The 20,155-nt window shown below is 30.7% G+C and overlaps 1 long non-coding RNA gene across 1 annotated transcript in view; it reads left to right on the forward strand.

The window, feature by feature from the left end:
- Positions 1–19,542, forward strand: part of LOC122511625 — a 37,845-nt gene extending 18,303 nt beyond the window's left edge. The window contains exon 3 of the long non-coding RNA XR_006302537.1: positions 19,430–19,542. This is a non-coding gene — a long non-coding RNA (uncharacterized LOC122511625). The remainder of the gene's footprint in view (positions 1–19,429) is intronic.
- Positions 19,543–20,155: the final 613 nt, after the last annotated feature.

Genomic DNA, 20,155 nt, shown 5'->3' on the forward strand with positions numbered 1-20,155 from the left:
GATGTTGCTTCTGACGTTTGTACTCGGTTAGTACAAGCTGCAAAATACTAGGATCGCTGAGGGTGAAGTAGACGTGTCTTCGTTCTTGCTATGCCTCTTGTGTGTGTGTGTGTGTATGTGTGTGTATATAGAACCAACTTCCCTCATGTTGTGCTTGCAGAAGGAAAAGTACTACAGAATAATTTTCCACAATCAACATTTCTAGCTATATTGTTATTAAAATTACCATCTTGAAAATTATTTTCCTTCTCTCACAAAAAATAAATGTATGAAAGCAGAAAAAAGCAGAATTGAATTGTATTTTTCTGATTGAAGTTTGCTTATAGAAAATGGATAAAATTTTTCTAAAATTAGTTGAATAATCTCTAAGTTTCTTTTGTTGTTGTTTTCTCTCTCACTCTCTCTCTCGGGTATGAAATTTGTCAGAATTATTAAAATTCACATTGTCTTTAGGTCATATCATAGTTCTATTTTCGTATGCGAGACGATAACGATATAAATAAAGTGGAACAGGACAGTGCGGTCCCGTTGCAGGTTCTCCATACTTTAGTTTGACCCATTCGTGTACTATGTTGTGTCATGGCTGTTTGCATCTCGTTACGTGGCTATTTGTTTATGATTTGATACCGTCGCTCGTTCTCGACAAGTGCAAATATAGGAATGGTTCGCCGCCAGGATATAGCATACAGAAACTGTGTATAGCAATCGAGTATAGAAAAGAGAGGCAACGACGTCGACGACGACGACGACGAACTTGAAGAATTCTATAGAATCAACGGCTTTTTTTGTTTCTTCTATAGATGTAAAAATATTGCATAATATATGCGAATATAAATTTGAGATTTAAAAATCTTCCCTGAAAAAATTATTTAAAATTTAAATGCAATTTTCTTGAACACTAAAAAAAGTGGTTTTTTTGAAGAAAAAAAAAACGCATTACATTTTTCAACAAAGATTCGTATTTCAAAAATAGAGGGTAAATAAAGAATTTTAGTGGAGCGTTTCTTTTGAATTTCATTCTCGTATTTATAATTTTATGTTTCTATATATGTACTCTTGAAATGCTTCACAAAGTGTCCTAATTTTGTAAATTAAAGCATTGCATGAGTTTTCGGAGTGTAATAACAACTAAACTGAAAAATAGATAAGGTCATGCTTTGCATACACTCGTTTTCTTGTTTCGTTAAAAAAAAGTTAATTGAGAGGTAAATTGAGAAACAAAATGTGTTACGACAAATAGTTTATTTCAGAATAAGGAATTTCCTTTTATGGAAACTTTTTTCTTACTATTAACTTTATTAACTAGAACTAGTACTAACTAGAACACTATTAACTTATAACATTTTAGCTAGTATATATTATTAGTAAATAATATTTATTTTAAAAGCAACAATTCGGTAATCTGTTGATGACAGGTGATTATATTTAAAAACCCTAGAGAGAAGATGAGTTTAGACAGGCAGAGTTGGGTAATATTAATGGTAAATAATATTTATTTACATAATTAAATTGTTTGAAGTTCTTTGAAACACATCCGGATGATTTAGAAATGAGAAGTTTAATTTATTCAGTGATTGTAGGGGAATGTAGTCAAGGTTGGCCTACTGTCTAGGTAGGCCACTCGCGTTTTTTTGTCAAGTTCACTAGCGCCACCTACGCGCATTTTTGTCGAAGCTTGTCTTAGTGAAACCTAACTTTTTGTTCAATTACATTTTCGGAAAATCGAAAATTGTGTTTTCTGTGACGTCGGTACAAAAAAAGCTCAAAAAAAGTTTTGTGCATAATGTGAAAAACCATTAATAAAAGATAAAAAACAAATTGAATCGTCAAGGCAAGTATGCAGAAAATTTGTGGGACTCATGGTTGAAAGGAAAACAAAGTAAAAAATCGAATCCCGAAACGTATTTCTTTTTGTTTACAACAATTCGGTAATGTTACTTACTGTCAAGGTCGGCCACTATGTGTTTAAAATGCACAAAGTTGAGGACGAGCTACTTCATTTGCAAAAACTGCAATTCTGTATAACTCATAATATAATTGATCATCTTATTAATATTTTTATTTAATTTTATTAATATTTTAGTGCAAAACTTTTTTTTATTTATATTTATTTTTTTATATTGTTTATTGTTATTATTTTGTTATTTCATTAAGTTACAAACTGTAAACAATAAAGAATCAATTTTCCGTAACTCCAAACATGTTATTTTATTTTTTAAAGATTAATGCCCTTTGAATTTTAAACATGGCCGACCTTGACTGTAATGGCCAACCTGGACTACAAATTTTTTTTTTTTTAAATCTTTATAACTTTTTCATTTTTAAACCTGTCAATTTACTTTGTACAGAAAAAATGTTCCTATTAAACAGGACTTTCCAACCATATACTTCAATTGTCCAAATTCATTTTTAAAAAAAAGTTATAAACAAAAGTCAAAAAGGTGGCCGACCTAGACTATGTTCCCCTACTAATAGTTGTGATTCTAGACTCTAGTTTTGATGGCCATGGTTAAAGTTGGTTGTGTATTCTATTTTAGTGTATATGAGACGATGAAACGTGCACGCGGGGGAGGTTCACTTGATTGTGTAACTTAAATGCTATCTATCACGTTTTCATTCCCCTTTCCAGAATTTGCGGTTGCTCAGGGATCGTGAAACGAAGATGCCGGAGTCTCGCGAAGATGAATAGCTTTGGCTATCGATGACGATGGCGGCTTTTGGCGAGTGTATCGAAAACTTTTCCCCACTGCACACAGTTGAGAACTGAAAGTAGAAAAAACGCTAATGGACTATTAATTTTTATATTTCGTTTTATTCGTGACGAAAAAATTTACTTTTATACACGGAGAGAAATTTATAGTAGTGGGTAACATAATTGTGGTTAGGGTGACCATCTTTAATGCTACGTATACAGACAGTTATCTAGATAGTCACCATTACCATCAATATCATCAGGAGTAACATCTTGGTAGTACGGGGTAGCATAACTATATTTTTTTTAGCATCTGTGATGGTTGGCAGTAGCATAATGATAGTATCGTGTAACATCATCTTTTTAACATCAAAATCTGACTATCCATTTCTCTCAGTGTAAACATTCAGTTTGATAGGGATAATTTTAAGTGGGGATGGATTTGAAAATTCTCAAAGAACTTTTTTTGAAATTAACATAATATATTTTAGCGTAAGGTTCTTTTTACCAGATACCGTCGTTTAATTCGTATAAAGTTTTTTGGTTGGTAATTTGTATTCGGGTTTAGAAAACTATTTTTACTGATCAGTTAAAACTTAGGAAGAAGAAGAAAGAAGAGGAGATAGAACAAAAGAAGAGAGTAAAAGAGAAGAGAGTAAATGAGAGAAAGAGAGAGATAGAGAGAGAGAGAGGGGAGTCTCAATGAACTGACGATTAATACGATGAGGATTATAGACTTTAGGAAAAGGTATTTCATTTCCTAAGAATCTTGGCTATTGATCTATTCAGTGAGGTAATTTTTTTTCACCCCCTCGCCACTTGAAACATTCTTTTCAAATTATTCGTTTTATTATATCTACGCATCACTTTTCGAATAGTTGAACAAAAGAGAGAGAAAGAAAAAAATCTTTCTCCATAAATTTTAATTACTCTCTAGAAAATTTCCTTGAAATTTGAATTTCATCTTTTATTTTTTGGTATCCGATTTTGGATATGCTTAATCGACTAAGTTGAAAAACAAAGTTCTAGTTGAATTGTCGAGAAAAGATTATAATAAATCCTTTCTCTTCTCTTGTGAATTTTCCAAATGTTGTCCCAATTATTCAAAGTGATTCCGAGTTGAAAATGATTCTTCGTTGTCTTCATTTTGTTCTAGTTGAAGTTTCACTCAGTTCCTTCGTAATTTTCGTCGATTTCAATGTCATTGGAGAGGGTGAGAGAGAGAGAGAGAGAAAGGGAGGGAGGTAGAAATAGAGAAAGAGAGAGAGAGTGAGAGAGAGGGATGAAAATAGAGAAAGAGAGAGTTAGAGAAAGATGGAGATAGAGAAAGAGAGAGTGAGAGAAAAAGAGTGAGAGAGATGATAATAGAAAAAGAGAGTGAGAGGGATGGAAATAGAAAAAGAGAGTGAGAGAGATGTCAATAGAGAAAGAGAGTGAGAGAGAGAGAGAGGTTCATCCTTGGTGTAGAATGTGCTGGAGAGGAACTCTGAGAATATAAAGGGAGTGAGGTGAACCACTCGTCGTCGTTAGGAGGTGAACATTAGCGTCGTCAGAACTTAGGATAAGGAGCACTTCGGAGTCGACCCAGGGATTATGGAACTCCATAACGGTCCGGGTGTAAGGTTCAAAGTAACAGAGTAACGCAGAATGTCTTTTTTCCCGTTGGGTTTATCCCCCCACGCATACACATTTTTTTTTCTTTTTTTTTTTTTAAAGCGAAAATGAAAGTAATAATTAGTAACTGTTATCGTTCACGTCGCCACCAGGCATTACCCAAAAGATAACGTAGCTAAATCATGTTCCTTTTTTCCATTGCTTCGCAGAAATGAAATTTCGTGAGTTTTAGATTAAATTTATGAGTTATTCGGAAGACTATGTGAGTATTTACATTTTAGAAAAATCTATGAGTCAGGGTGATCAATGAGTTTAAACTAAATTATGAGTTATTAATTTAAGGGCTCGAACTAGGTCCGTAAATCCTGTAAGGATCTGTAGCTTAAGTTAAGTTTTTGATTTTTTTTCTGCAACTTTGATTACTTTTTTAAAACCTTAAATTTTTAGATTTGCCAAAATGGTATTTCTTGAAAATAGTAAATTTTGTTTAATAATAGAAGTTAGTGTCTCGATAAGAACGTGAAAATCGATTCTTTTCAAGCAACACGAAATAACAGGTATTTAATTTGCTACATGCAAATTTTATTTCAACGACTAGGTACTTTGCGGAAATGTCGTCAGTATAGTAAAGAAAAAGAGAGGGAGGGTGCGAGAGGCTAGAGGAAAATACGAGCCAAACTAGTAAATGGGTATAAAAAAGAAAGTAATTTTTATGGTGCACTTTACAAGAGTCAATTTATTAGATTTTTATAATACGATTCAGATTTCTTCTTCTTCAATATATGTATATATCGTATATACGGAAGAAAGATTCTGATATGTAAGATATCTTGAGGACGATATTGCAAGGTATGAAAATTCAAAGGGTTTTATAAGCATATGCACTCTTTCTATATGCATTCAAAAGCTTTTGGACTTTGCAGTGAGAGATAGAGAGTGAGCGAGAAAGAGAGAAATGCAGTTGGGTATCGATCTACTTGCAGTCGAACTCTAATACCATTGAAATACGTGAGGTAGATTGGTAGATTCTGGCAGGTTGGTCGTACCTATTTCGGTTTTCGACTGCGAGAAATCGAGTCCTCGACAACGTTTTGCAAGTGGACTTTGCTTCGATTTCACTCTTGGCACTCGTTTAATTTTCCTCCGCTTCTATTTTGCACTTATACATTTTCAACGTTCGAGCATGATTAAAAAACAAATTTCACTTTTTGTTTTCAATGTTTTCATTTTTTGCCCGTTTTTCTTTTTGCATTTTCCCATCACTGATGATTAGAAAAAAGGAAAGTTTAACTTACATAAAGGTTTTGAGTTTTAAAGGAAAAGTTTTGTTTACAAAACGGTTTGTACTCTCCAGAATCTTTGGTTAAAAATAACTGATTGCTATAGAGTCAGGTAACTGATGTTTAAGATTTTTTACTACTTTTAATTAATTCAAATTTTAGAGTAAGGATTTATTTAAAGGTTACATAAGGTTCTATAAAGGATTTAAATAATAGATTCAACAATGTTTTGATTATAATTACTATTTATTAATAATTAAATAATTAATAATTTTGTTTAAAGTAGAACTGATGCAGGAATATTATAAACAAAATTCCAGGATTGTTTTTTTTTGGTCTTCTTTGCTTTTTCGAAGCTTTTAGTAATTTTCCAATGGTTGGATAAACTCGAATGGTACGTGACTATAATTCACGTGGTTTTTACAAACATTTTTCACGTTCGCATATTATCTGCTTAACTGCAGACTGCATGCCCATATTTTTGCGAGCAGGAACATTGCTGCGGTGAGTGAACGAGTCCGCCAGCTATTCAAACAATGGTAATGCAGCAAGAGAAAAATGTAGATTACCATTCAAGTCCTTGGATTTTATAGTGAGCTCATACACCTTCATATTCAACAATTTGAAAGAGTTGTCACACATCTAAAACAAAAGTTCATAATGGCTTAAGTTAACAATAATCTCCGGGCTTTTTCTTCTTCTTCTTCATCATATCTTTCATTTAGAAAACGCACTATAATATGGCATCTTTCTTCTCCCTGTCACGAGGTTTCTTTATTACTCTTTAAGTAATTACTGTTGTAATTACAAAACTTTGTTTAATGGAATTGTTTGAAAAAATTATTATTTAATGCTCTGCCTGGTATAATCATTGAGGAAATAATTTTCTCGTAAATGTATGATGTATAGAAATTAATTTCGTAGTAAATGTATTGGAAATAAGATAGTAAATAAAATGTATTAAAAATGAGATAGTAAATGTATATTGAAAATAAAGAAAAGGAATTGAAAATAAAGAAAAAGAATTGAAAATGAACAAAAAGTATTAAAAAGAAGGCAGTAAAAAGTATTAAAATTAATTTGGTGGTAAAAATATTAAAACTAGTTTTTCGCGTGATCGGAGTGTAAAAGTGGAAAGTTCACTAATTATATTATCAGTAAGTAATTACGGTTCTTTAAGGGTCATGCAGGCGTCTTACTCGAAAATGAACAACTCTGAATAAATTAACGATAGGTTTCTTAAAAGACTGCTTCTGATGTTACGACTTTAGTTGACTTTTATGTGCGTTGCTTCAAAAGTAATTTCCAAAGGGGAGGAGTCCCATAAAAGCGGGTTGTTTTTATCTCAACGAAACAGCGTTTGCGGCTTCTTAAATCACATATATGCTGAAGACATTTTCATAATAAAAGATGTTGACATTCTGCATATGTCTTCTTCTTCTGCATCCCCCTTTTTTTCTCTTTATGCTTCTTTTTTTTCTTCTACTTCTTCCTCTTCGTTTTAGTAAAAATAGGAAAAAGTAGTCTTTTCAAAATTTTTCTAAAAGTATTTTTAATTACAATTAATTCCCATCCCGAAAAAAATCAAGTGTTTCAAAGATAAAAGGAAGCAAAAAACACTGTTTTTGTTTTTTTTGCCTCTCTTTTTTTTTGTTTCGCGAATGCAAATGAAAGCTTTTCTCTCATCTGAATTCCACTGGATTTTCTGTCCGTTTTAATCAATAAAAATTAACCTCTCGGTTTTGGTGTGTGAATTGAGAACAAATGATTTGCAAAAGCCTCGAAAAATACGGTATAGAGGGAAAACAAAACAAAACAGAAAAAAGAGAATGAAAAGAAGAAGAAGAATAATACTGGCCGAATTTTTTGATCAATATATGTCATATTTCATTTTCATTCATTCCTCGTAACATTCACGAAGACGAATTAACTTTTTGGGAAAAGAAACAAAAAAAAAAGAATGAATATATTTCGTGACATATTCGTTTTCTGGTATATACTGAAATGGTAGAGGAAAAAAATTGAGAAGAAGAAAAAGATGGTCAGTGAGTGAAATTTGCTGGAAAGAATGTTCATATCTCGGGATGTTTTTCATTTCAAGGTTTTTAGATTTAGTCTGATGCGTGTGAGTGTATATATCTTCTTTTTTTTTTATTCGCAATGGTCAAAGATACGATCCGCAAGTTTTTGGGGACGGATTTATCACAAGACGTTTGTAATATATTCTATAACGTTTTCTTTTTGCACATATTTTACTTCGAACTTTATACTCTCTCTCTCTTTCTGTCTCTCCTTCACTGTCTCTGTTTTTCTCTCTTTTTCTCTCTTCTTCGCTCCCTTCTCTCTTTCTCTATCTTCTCCTCCTTCCGTTGAGACAGAATTCGAGGGAATTTTCACTCTTGAAATTTTTCTCATAAAAAATGATCAATCTCACGATCACATTGCGATGAACCATTGAATGGGGACCGGATATTAGAAGCGTATCGATTTATAAGAGGTTGGTTGGTCCATTAAAAGAGTCGAAATCTTTTACTGTTGGTGTGTATATATACATATACATTCACTCCATCTTCTCGTGGTCTTATCACGCGCCTTTGGAAAGTCAGTCTGTGACCCTTGTGTGTATCCTTTTGGAGGAAACTGTCGAAATTCATTGAGGCGTTCAACGGGAACGATCTGTCGATTTATATCGCCAAAAATAGTATGGGGATGAAATTTATCAAAAAAAAAGGGAGGAGAAAAAATTGTCTAGGCGAATTGGAAATTGGTTTCTTTTTAGGTAAACTAGGCGATAAAAAAATTATATGTTATTTCAAGGAAAGTTTTCGCTCTGTTTTTTTAATTATAAAAAAGTTTTTGAGGAGTAAAATGGTGGTTCAATTTCTTCACTTGAGAACGCCAAGGTCGCCACCAGGTGTCGAGGAATCGGATTTCATTTTCAAGAATTTTTAATTATAATCCTTCTTTAAATCAATTATTTTTAATAATTTTCGAAAAAGTTCTTTGAGAATTTTCAAATCCATTTATTTACAATATTTAATTTTACGAAATTTCAATTATTTGTAAATTCTTCAATGAAATTAATATTAGAAAATAAAAACTTAAAATAACGACGAACGAAACGAAGGAAGCAAGATTTTGTTATAAAATCGTATTATAGAATAAACATTGTAAAATGTCTTCGAATGGGGATTATGGATTTAATTATCTTTCATCCAAAAAAAGGACAATTCTTTTATAATCTCAGATTGAGGACCAAAAAAGAGAAGAAAATGAGAATTTTTCTACGGATGATACTCTCTATCTGTCAAGATAACTCGCGCAGAGAAAATGGGGTGAATTCGAAATAGATCTAATTCATTATCTTTTCTCGAGGAAAACCCTATTTTTCGCTAGAATGAATTTCGGTCACAGAAGGAAGTAAGTGTTGATAGGATCTAGTAACAGATGTCGTGCAAGCTTCAAGTAAATGAATTCCAACCGAATTGAAACAATGTATGTAGGAGAGAGACAGAGAGAGAGTGAGTGAGTGACTTACCCTCATCCCTATATAACCCATGACTTTATTTGCTTGTCCAAGAGCTACGGGAGAGTATATGCGTTGAGCTTGCGTGAGTAATATATATAGTATACAAAGGGCACATACGTTGTACACAATTCTGACCAAACCTAATTGTCAATGGAAATTGTATTTAACAGTGCGGTGTATATGAGGGATTCAACACAGACGAAAGGGAGACAGAAAATATAGACAGAGAAAGAGGGAGAAATAGGAAGAGCCACGTGCTATACTTATCCTCCCTCGATTTGACACGTTCCACAATATTCTCTATTTCAAACAAACAAATTTTAACATTTCGATAATGAACACAATAATCACGTCAAATATCAAAATCCTACGGAATCGAGACTAAAGCAATTATTTCGATTCTAATGATAATGTTAATCACATAGAAGTTAAAATACCATAAAACAACGCTAATAAGCAATATGTTTGCTTTCTGTAAATATATAAACTCCCTGAAATGCTGTATCATTTCAAACAGTATAGAGATGATGACGGAAAATACACACTTCAACAACATATACAAGTTAAAATATTAGGTACACATTTCCTCACAATTTCATGTCATATCATTTCACTGAATATCAAAAATATGCAGAGTGTTTCCCCAAAAAGGAAAATTGACCCTTTCCTAAAATTATCAGAACTCCGATTTTTTGCAACGATAATTACCACTTTGGAAATTATTTATAAATTATTATTTAATAATTAATGTTTTGAAAATTATTACCAGAATTACGATTATTTTCTAAAAAAAAAGTAAAAAGAGAGAAAGGAAGAAAAAATCATATGAAAAAGCAGAGGAATTATTCTTGCTATATAGAATTTCCGATAGAATTTCCAGAAGGCAAACTCAAGAGAATCTTTCCAACAGAAATTTTTTCGGATCTGACAAAAATCATAAGGTATTAAAAAGTTAGGACAAGATTGTTGGAGATAACTTCCTTCTTCTTCTTCTTTTTTTTTGAATTCAGATTAAATGGATAGTACAAAGTTTATATAATGACGAAACTTTGTTCGTGACTAACTAACATTGAAGCAAGAAGCATCAGATTATTTGAGGATATGGTCTCTCTCTCGAAAGGAGACACTGCTTTACTCCTTATACTCTTACTCTCTCACTCTCTTGTGTAAAGGATGAAATTGGTATTACGTCGTTGCTTTACTACCGATACTATGGCGTCGTTCGAAGCCTAATCATTCTCATCGCTGAACTTGTTACACACTTGCTCAACATCGATGTACCCTGAAACTAAACTTTGTCGAAACATGGTCTTATTGCATGTCTAAGTTGAAAGAAAAAGAAAATACAAAAGTGCAACAACGAAAGTTGATTTGCATTTTTTACATTCTCGTCAACTATAATGAGAGGGGATTTTATTATTCTCTGCATCTATTGTCAGGGTTGCCACAAGTCAGGGAAAAGTCAAAGAAATTGGAATTGGTCAGGGAAATCAGGGAAAAGTCAGAGATTTTTATTAAAAGTACTGGAAAGTATTAAAATTCTGGAATTTCTGGCAATAATTTCTTTTTAAATAACTATTAATTCTTGAACAACTGTCATACAATTATTACTTATAAATTATTTAATGAATAATTTTACTTAAAAATTTCAAAAAGGTTGCGTTTATAATCTTCATAAAAAAGTGAACTTCAAAGGTTTCAATTTGAAATTTTAGAAAATATAAATTTTTAATGAATTTAAATAGAAATTTTAAGAACAACTGATTACAAAAATTCAATTATGTTCAAAATTTTTTTAAAACTCTCGTCTAAATTTCAATTATCTTTATAAATAATAAAATTCTTCTCCGAAATTCAATTATTTAAAAAAAAAATTTAATAAAATTCTTGGAAAAATTTCTATTATTTTTTAAACAATTTTAAATATGATTGAAAATTGCATTTATTCTTGAATTTTTTTAAAATTTACTGAAAGAATTCAATTATTTTTAAAAATTTCGATAAAATTCTTCATAAAAATTCAATTTTAAGAAACGTTCGATTATTTAATAAATTATTTATTTTTGCATTTAAATAATTTAATTCTCGAAAAATTTTCTAATATAAATTGATTAAAAAATGAATTTCACTTAAAATTTTAAATTGTAATTGAATATTAAAAGAATTATATTACTTAAATTAAGATATAATTTTTGTCAGGTAGTGTAATTATTATTACATTATATTATTATATTTGTAATTTTATTATTTCATTATAATTATATTTTTCGTACATCTTCCTTAAATTGGGTATCAAAATGTAAATTTTAACCCAAGTTGCTTACAAAAACAATTATTATCTTAAGCAAAAGTCGTGAAAATAGTGAAAATGGCTTCTTGTAATAATAAGAGGAAAGACGTTAAAGTTACATAAATGCAACAAAACAAGCCAATTAAGCTATTTGTTTGTGAAACTTTCGCAATAAATAAATTGCTACGCGAAACTTGTGATTAATCAACTAAAACTTGCTTCATAAATAATTATTTATAACTTCTTAGTTCTTTCAGAAAAGTATAAATAGAAAAACAAATGCGACAAAATTTCCTCTAATAATTAAAATGAAAGGAAAAAAAATAGCCAACAGCAGAAAGAAAATAAATTCTTTTTCTACATATATTATAATCTTTTGGAGAAAATTAATTCAAAACTTTGAAAATTGTTTCTGATCCAGTTAGATGATAACAAATCTAATTAACAAATAACTTTGCAAACAGATTTCAAGTTCTTGAAATTCCAACAATTTAGTTGTAACTTTCTATGAAACTAATTTCACCAAACAAGATCAAGACATAGTGTATAACTTGACCCATTCATTAATAAAGATGAATAAATTTTTTTCTATTTTAGTAAAAATTCCCTTTTTTTTGTCAAATTCAGAATGAAAATTATTTTCCCTAAATGTCCCTTAAAGAAAAGAATAAAAAAGCAAATAGAAAAAAATCTATACAGTCATCTCTCGATAATTAAACTTTCGATAAATTGAAGATCATTTTGGATTCCCTAAAAGAATCCTAAAAGAATTTTATACTAAAAGCATTTGATATATAAAACCAGAGATAATTTAAGTTTATTTTTATGTCCCTTGGGATTCAATTTATCGAGAGTCGACTGTATTTTTACTAATATCTACAGTTGACTCTATAAAAATATTAGAAAATAATTAAATTATTTTGAAATATTTTATAACGAATTAAGAAAAAAAAATTGAACCCTCAAATCTCAAATGCAACTAAAGAATATAAATTATGATATTAAAAATTAAAAAGTAAAATTGTAATATTTGTGCCAAGACTGTTTTTGTTGATGTCCAGAATAGTTCTGAATTATGCTGTCGCGCCAAGTGAGGGAAAATAATTCCAAATGGGTAGAATTTAATCGATTTCGAGTTTGAGTTTAATTAACAAAGTTAACATATTGACATATAGTAACTATATATAGAATTTCTAAGCATAAAGAAAGACCCTTGAGTATAGAATAGTTTCGGTGGAAGTTACATATGTGCGCGAAACGCATCAAGGCAGAAGTAGACAGACGACAAAAGCACGTGGAACATTTTCGGTCAGGATTGGTTAGTAGGTTGTTGGTAAGTGGGTATGTAACGCAATGCGCTTGTTATGGAACAACTAGTGAATATAGTTCGCTCACGAAACGCGAGCATATGCTTGAGAAATTACTCACATGAGAGGTGAGGGATTGTAGGGAAGAGAAATGGAGAGAGAGAGAGAGAGAGAGAGAGAAAAAATAGAAAGAGAGAATGAGAGAGAGAGAGAAGGAAAAAATAACTAAAATGAGAAAAAGGAGAAAAAAGAGACAAAAAAAAGAACGCTGAAAAAGGAAAGTTTTAGTAAGAGAATGAAACGAGCTAGTGGAGAAGAAAACGAGAGGGAGACAGAGGGAAAGGGTTTCGAGACCCAACGCTCTCTAGTCATACATTTTTTTCCTTTTCGTTTAAAGTAATTTCTCTCTACACTCCTGTACGAGGTTTTCGCGATAATTGTTTAAGATTTTTTTTTTTTTAACAAAACCTCTCTTTTTTTCACGAGCAGACTGTGAATAATATATATATATATGTGTACACATGCACATATACGAAATGTGAGTGTGAGTTATGCCACTGCAGGAAGGACGACGTCCATTTCCTTAAGGAGGTCGATTAGTCACTCCGAAAGTGCCAGCTTCTTCTATTTTTTTTCTTTTCTTTTTTTATCTTCCTTATACCTTTCTTTCTAGTTTCATTCGTCTCACGCCTCGTGTGTCTTTCGACGCTGCTCGTAATTGGTCGTCGCGGCCATTTTCCTCGTTGTCTGTCTTATCGTAGTCTTACATCCTCTCTCTCTCTCTCTCCTCTTTCCACAAACCATCACCAGGGATATTTATCATTGAAAAATAAAATAAAGAAAAGAAAAAACTTACACGTTTTTCCCGTTTATCATTCGGTTTATTTGTGACTTGGAAATTTTTATTTTTTTTTATATCGATTTTTGTGCAGGTAATTTTTCTCTTTCGAAGAGAGAATTTTCTCTCTGGGAATGGTTTTTTTTTCTTCACTCTCAATTAGTTTGGAATAAGTAATTTAGTAGTGAAAAGCTCAAAGTAGGTTTTATTAAGTTTGACGAAAGAATTCACTTTGGAAAAAGTAAAATTTGCTACAGGGGTGCGATTTTTTAATTTTACTTTAATTTTCTGCTCGATTTTTACTTTAACATTGTATTTTTGACTTCATATGTGACTTTGACATTGATTTTTAGTTTTTACAATGATTTTGACTTAAACTGTGACTCTCACGTAGATTTTTACATTAACTTTGGCATCGACTTTCACATAGATTTTGACTTTAACTTTGACTTTCGATTCGAATTTTACTTTTATATTGTATTTTTGACTTCGATTTTAAATTAAATGTTTATTTTTTTTTGCCATTTTAACTTTAAATTTGGTATTAAATTCGATTTTTTCTTTAAAATTGACTTTGACTTTCACTAAGATTTTGATTTTTATATTTGATTCGATTTTTACGTTGATTTTGAGTTTTTGGCCTTGACTATGACCTTCATTTGAACTTTTATAGCGATTTAAAATCAAATTAAAGTTAAATTTTACGTCAAAATCGAATTTTATTGTTAAATTCAATAAATAAATGTCAAAGTTAATGTCGAAGTCAAGTTCGAATCGAAAGTCAAAGTCATGTTACGAAATTAAACCCCAAACTTTAGCTAAAAAAACTTGGTAAAAATCAAATCGAAAGTCAAAGTTAAATTTAAAATCTAAGTGAAAGTCAAAGTTAAAATCAAAAAGTGATAGTTGCTATCACTTTAATTTGTTTTTAACTTTGACTTTGACTTTCACTCAGATTTTGAATTCAGCTTTGACTTTCACTTAGATTGTGACTTCAACTTTGACATTGAGTTTGACTTGGAATATTAGTCTTAATTACATTTTGACTTTAACATTGATTTTGACTTTAACTTTGACATCGCCTTTCACTTCAATTTTGATTTTGACTTTGACTTTCGATTTGATTTTGAATTTGACTTTTATTTTCGACTCGATTTTTACTTTAATATTGTCTTTTTGACTTCATATGTGAATTTGACATTGAATTTTACTTTGATTTTGACTTTAACTTTGACTTTCGATTCGAGTTTGACTTTAATATTATCTTTATTATACATATTAACTTTGGCATTGATTTTCATTACGATTTTGACTTTAACATTGATTTTTAATTCGATTTTTATTTTCACATTCACTTTTTGACATTGACTTTGACATTGACTTTGATTTTTACTTAAACTTTGACTTTCACTTAGATTTTGAATTCAACTTTAACTTTCACATAGATTTTGATTTTGATTTACGATTCGATTTTTATTTTGACATTGACTTCTTGGCTTTGACTTTGACCTTCACTTTAACTATCAGATTGATTTAAAATCAAACTAAAAGTTAAATTTTAAGTCAAATACGAATTTTATGATTAAATTCAAAAAATAAATGTCAAAGTTAACGTCTAAGTCAAATTCGAATCAAAGTTAAGTTTTACAATTAAACATCAAACTTTGGCTTTAACTTTCATAATTTTATTTTAACTTTGACTTTTACTTTCACTTAGATTTTGAATTTAACTTTGACTTTCGTTTTGATTTTTACTTTAACATTGATTTCTTGACTTTAACTTCTACTTTCACTCAGATTTTGACTTTGATTCACGATTTTTACTTTGACATTAACTTTGTCTTGACTTAGATTATGATTTTAACTTTGACTTTTGTTTTGATTTTCACTTTAACATTGATTTTTTAACTTTAACTTTTACTTTCACTTAGATTTTGACTTTGACTAACGATTTTTACTTTGACTTTGACTTTGTCTTCAGTTAGATTTTGACTTTAACTTTGACATCGACTTTCACATAGATTTCGACTTTGATCTTGATTTTAACTTTGACATTGACTTTTTGACTTTAACTTCTACTTTTACTTAGATTTTGACTTTGACTTTGTCTTGACTTAGATTATGATTTTAACTTTGACTTTCGTTTTGATTTTCACTTTAACATTGATTTTTTGAATTTAACATTTATTTTCACTTAGATTTTGACTTTGACTTACGATTTTTACTTTGTCATGGCTCGGTTAAACTAGCGACCCGCCGGCCGCCACCCATCAGAAGAATCCATAGGCGCCGACACACATAGTAGCGCGGTGGCCCTATACGGTTCAATTAACGCAAAAAAAACGTACGCTAGCTATTACAGTTTATAGAAAAAAAATGCAATAGTCACATTTTAAAGAGCAATAATCCCCCTTTAATTTCTGACAAAGAAATAAACATTTAATCTAAAATTGTTCAAGTTATGAATTTTTTTTCGGTTTATTTTTCAATTTTCGTTTTTCTGATACGGGCGGGTTGGGACGCTGGCTATCAAAAATTTATTAAAAATATTTTTAATTGTCACATTTTGAAGAGCAATAATCCCCCTTTAATTTGAGTCCAAGAAACAAAGAATTGGTCAAAAATTATTCGAGTTATGAATTTTTTTCCGATTCTTTTTTCCATTTTTGTTTTTCTGATACGGGCGGGTGGGAACGCTGACTATCAAAATTTTTTTAAATAAATTCTTATTGGCCACATTGTAAGGACCATTAATCCCCCTTTAATTTCTGACCAAGAAATAAGCATTTGGTCTGAAATTGTTCGAGTTATGAATTTTTTTTCGATTTATTTTCCAATTTTCGTTTTTCTGATACGGGCGGGTGGGGACGCTGACTATCAAAAATTTATTTAAAATATTTCCAATTGTCATATTTTAAAGAGCAATAATCCCCCTTTAATTTGCGACCAAGAAAAAAAGAATTAGTCAAAAATTATTCGAGTTTTGAATTTTTTTCCGATTTTTTTTCCAATTTTCGTTTTTCTGATGCGGGCGGGTGGGGACGCTGGCTATCAAAAGTTTATTAAAAATATTTTCAATTGTCACATTTTGAAGAGCAATATTCCCCCTTTAATTTGCGACCAAGAAACAAAGAATTGGTCAAAAATTATTCGAGTTATGAATTTTTTTCCGATTTTTTTCCAATTTTCGTTTTTCTGATACGGGCGGGTGGGGACGCTGGCTATCAAAAGTTTATTAAAAATATTTTCAATTGTCACATCTTGAAGAGCAATAATCCCCCTTTAATTTCTGACAAAGAAATAAGCATTTGGTCTTAAATTATTCGAGTTATGAATTTTTTTCCGATTTTTTTCCCAATTTTCGTTTTTCTGATGCGGGCGGGTGGGGACGCTGGCTATCAAAAGTTTATTAAAAATATTTTCAATTGTCACATTTTGAAGAGCAATATTCCCCCTTTAATTTGCGACCAAGAAACAAAGAATTGGTCAAAAATTATTCGAGTTATGAATTTTTTTCCGATTTTTTTCCAATTTTCGTTTTTCTGATACGGGCGGGTGGGGACGCTGGCTATCAAAAGTTTATTAAAAATATTTTCAATTGTCACATCTTGAAGAGCAATAATCCCCCTTTAATTTCTGACAAAGAAATAAGCATTTGGTCTTAAATTATTCGAGTTATGAATTTTTTTTCGATTTTTTTTAATTTTCGTTTTTCTGATACGGGCAGGTGGGGACGCTGACTATCAAATATTTTTTAAATAAATTCTTATTGGTCACATTTGAAGGACCATTAATCCCCCTTTAATTTGTGACCAAGAAACAAAGAATTGGTCTTAAATTATTCGAGTTATGAATTTTTTTCCGATTTTTTTTTCAATTTTCGTTTTTCTGATGCGGGCGGGTGGGGACGCTGACTATCAAAAATTCGAACAATTTTAGACCAAATTTTTATTTTTTGGTCACAAATTTAAGGGGGATTATTGCTCTTTAAAATGTGACTATTGCATTTTTTTCTATAAACTGTAATAGCTAGCGTACGTTGTTTTTGCGTTGATTGAACCGTATAGGGCCACCGCGCTACTATGTGTGTCGGCGCCTATGGGTTTTTCTGATGGCTGGCGGCCGGCGGGTCGCTAGTTTCACCGAGCCCTTTGTCATTTATTTTTTGACTTTGTCTTCACTTTGATTTTGATTTCAACTTTGACTTTAACTTTGACATCGACTTACACTTATATTTTGACTTTAACTTTAACTTAGATTTTGCCTTTGACTAACGATTTTGACTTTGGCATTTTTTTTAACTTTTCATTGACTTTGTCTGCACATAGATTTTGCCTTTAACTTTGACATCGACTTTTATATAGATTTCGACTTTGATCTTGATTTTAACTTTAACTCTGAATTTCGAATTGATTTTTACTTTAACAATTTTAACTTTTTGACTTTAACTTTTAAAAGAAACGAAGAAAGAAAGAAAGAGAATGATAGAGGGGGAATTTTTTCTTCAAGTGTTGACGAATAAAGAACTCAGATAGGTACTTATTTTCCTTCCCTCTCTCTCTCTCTCTCTCTCTCTCTCTCTCTCTCTCTTTTTCTCTCTTTTTTTTTGACATTTTGTCACATTCGAGACGACAGTCTGTGATATGTCAAGTGAAATTCGTGCAGAAGAGCCGAAAAAGGTCGCGATGCAAAATTCAGTATGAAGTTTGTTGAAACCCCCGGGTTGTGCAAAGGGGTGAGAGTGAAAAGAAAAAAAAAGAAGAAGTATACATATATATATAGAAAACGATTGGAAAAGGGGTTTATCTGAGTGGAAAGGAGGAAGCAAGACTGAATTTGTATAACTGCTCACGCGCACGAGGGTTCGAAAGGTTTTAGTTAGTTTTAGTCTCTCAATAATGAAATGGATGCCCTCGGGTATTAACGAGTGTGAAATCCATTCGCAAATTAACCTTACTTATTCATTAACGCTAACGACTTACCACCACTAATTACTCTCGGCATAAAATTCACATCGACACCCACAATCATTATCAGTATTTTTAATTATAATGTATATTATTTTTTTTCTTTGTATATCTTTCTTTTTTTTTTTTGCCGCAGACTCGATAAAATTTTACAACTCTCGAGATTTATTGCTTATTAGCAATGAAATTCTCAGTTCACTTATTTTTTCTGTATTATTTCTTGTTCTATTTCGCAATCAATGGAAAATTTTATACTGGAATTAATTTTAATACAAGAAAAAAAAATTTTTTTCTTGTAGATGATTGAAGATTAAAAGTACAATTTTGATAAAAAAAAGTAATTTCATTTATTTACTCAGAAGAGAAAGAGAGGAACTTTAGGTATTTTTTGAATTCGAAACAAATTCTATTCTGGTTAGTAAAAGTATAAAATTGGATTTCCTGATTACTACTATAGCATCAGATCTTGTTTTCCCTCTGTTGATTTTTTCAAATCGTTCTTTTTTTCTGAATTTCTAGTTCATGAGAGTGGATTGTGTTTTGTAAACTTTGAAAAAAAAACAACAACGAAACAATTTGTCAGAGTCAATCGAAATCGTATGGAGCGTAAAATTGACATTCCAATCTGTTTACAAATTACACGTTTTCGAATTTTACTGAGCATTTTGTAAATACTTGAAATTTGTCACATACTCATCACGTTTATTGTTGATGTGGTCGTTCGATAGAAATATTTCCCAACAGTCGCGATTAAAAAAGAACTTGAATTTAAATTTTTAATTTCTAATTCTAGTTGTGATTTGACTTTGTGACCAAGTGATAACTTTGAAAAACAGTTTTAATTCATATTTTTTTCGTTTTAGTTATTAATTTATTAATCAATTAATAATATTCTCAATAATTTATTTTCAGAAACTTCTTCCTTTGAAAATTTGTGTGGATACAATCCGTCAATGTGGACCATAAACATTTGGAAAGCAAACACTGGGGGATTATTTTGAAGTGACCTGGCAGTAATTATATTGGTAAGTGAATTGTTTTTTTTTCATCCCTGCATGGTAAAATAAATAATAATATTAATAATAACCGAAAAGCAAGTATAGATCAAATATTTGAAAAGCAAATTCGCACAAATCATTCGACAGCTTCGAGATAAATCATTAAATTTTTAACGATATAACCACCCACAGCCTTTAATTTAGCGCATAAATGTAATCGACGGAACTAATAAACGAGTATTTGTGACCAAAGCTCATGCTTGTAAAATGTCATAAAATATTGCGGTCGTCTCTATACTCTGACCCCAAAAACCGCACGATGACTGCAAAATTCGACTTTTATTGTATCATTGACATATTACTGAACAGACGCAAATCATGAATTTTTGCAAAGGGATTATATAAAGTTACTCATTTTTTTGGTTAGTGAGAAATATAAATTTTTTAGGGGAATATTAGTTTATTATTTTATTAATAAACTAATTAATATTTATTATTTTTGCAAAAAAGATTCCTTCTCTTTTTTGCAGAAACAATGAAATTGGATGAAAAGTGATATGAAAAAATCTCGAAAACGGATTTTGGATTTTGTTCGGTTTATAACGATGTACTATTACAATTTTAGAATTGTTCTACAGTA

The sequence above is a fragment of the Leptopilina heterotoma genome, unplaced genomic scaffold (assembly GCF_015476425.1).
Source record: "Leptopilina heterotoma isolate Lh14 unplaced genomic scaffold, ASM1547642v1 Lhet_88, whole genome shotgun sequence".
Classification (NCBI taxonomy): Eukaryota; Metazoa; Arthropoda; class Insecta; order Hymenoptera; family Figitidae; genus Leptopilina; species Leptopilina heterotoma.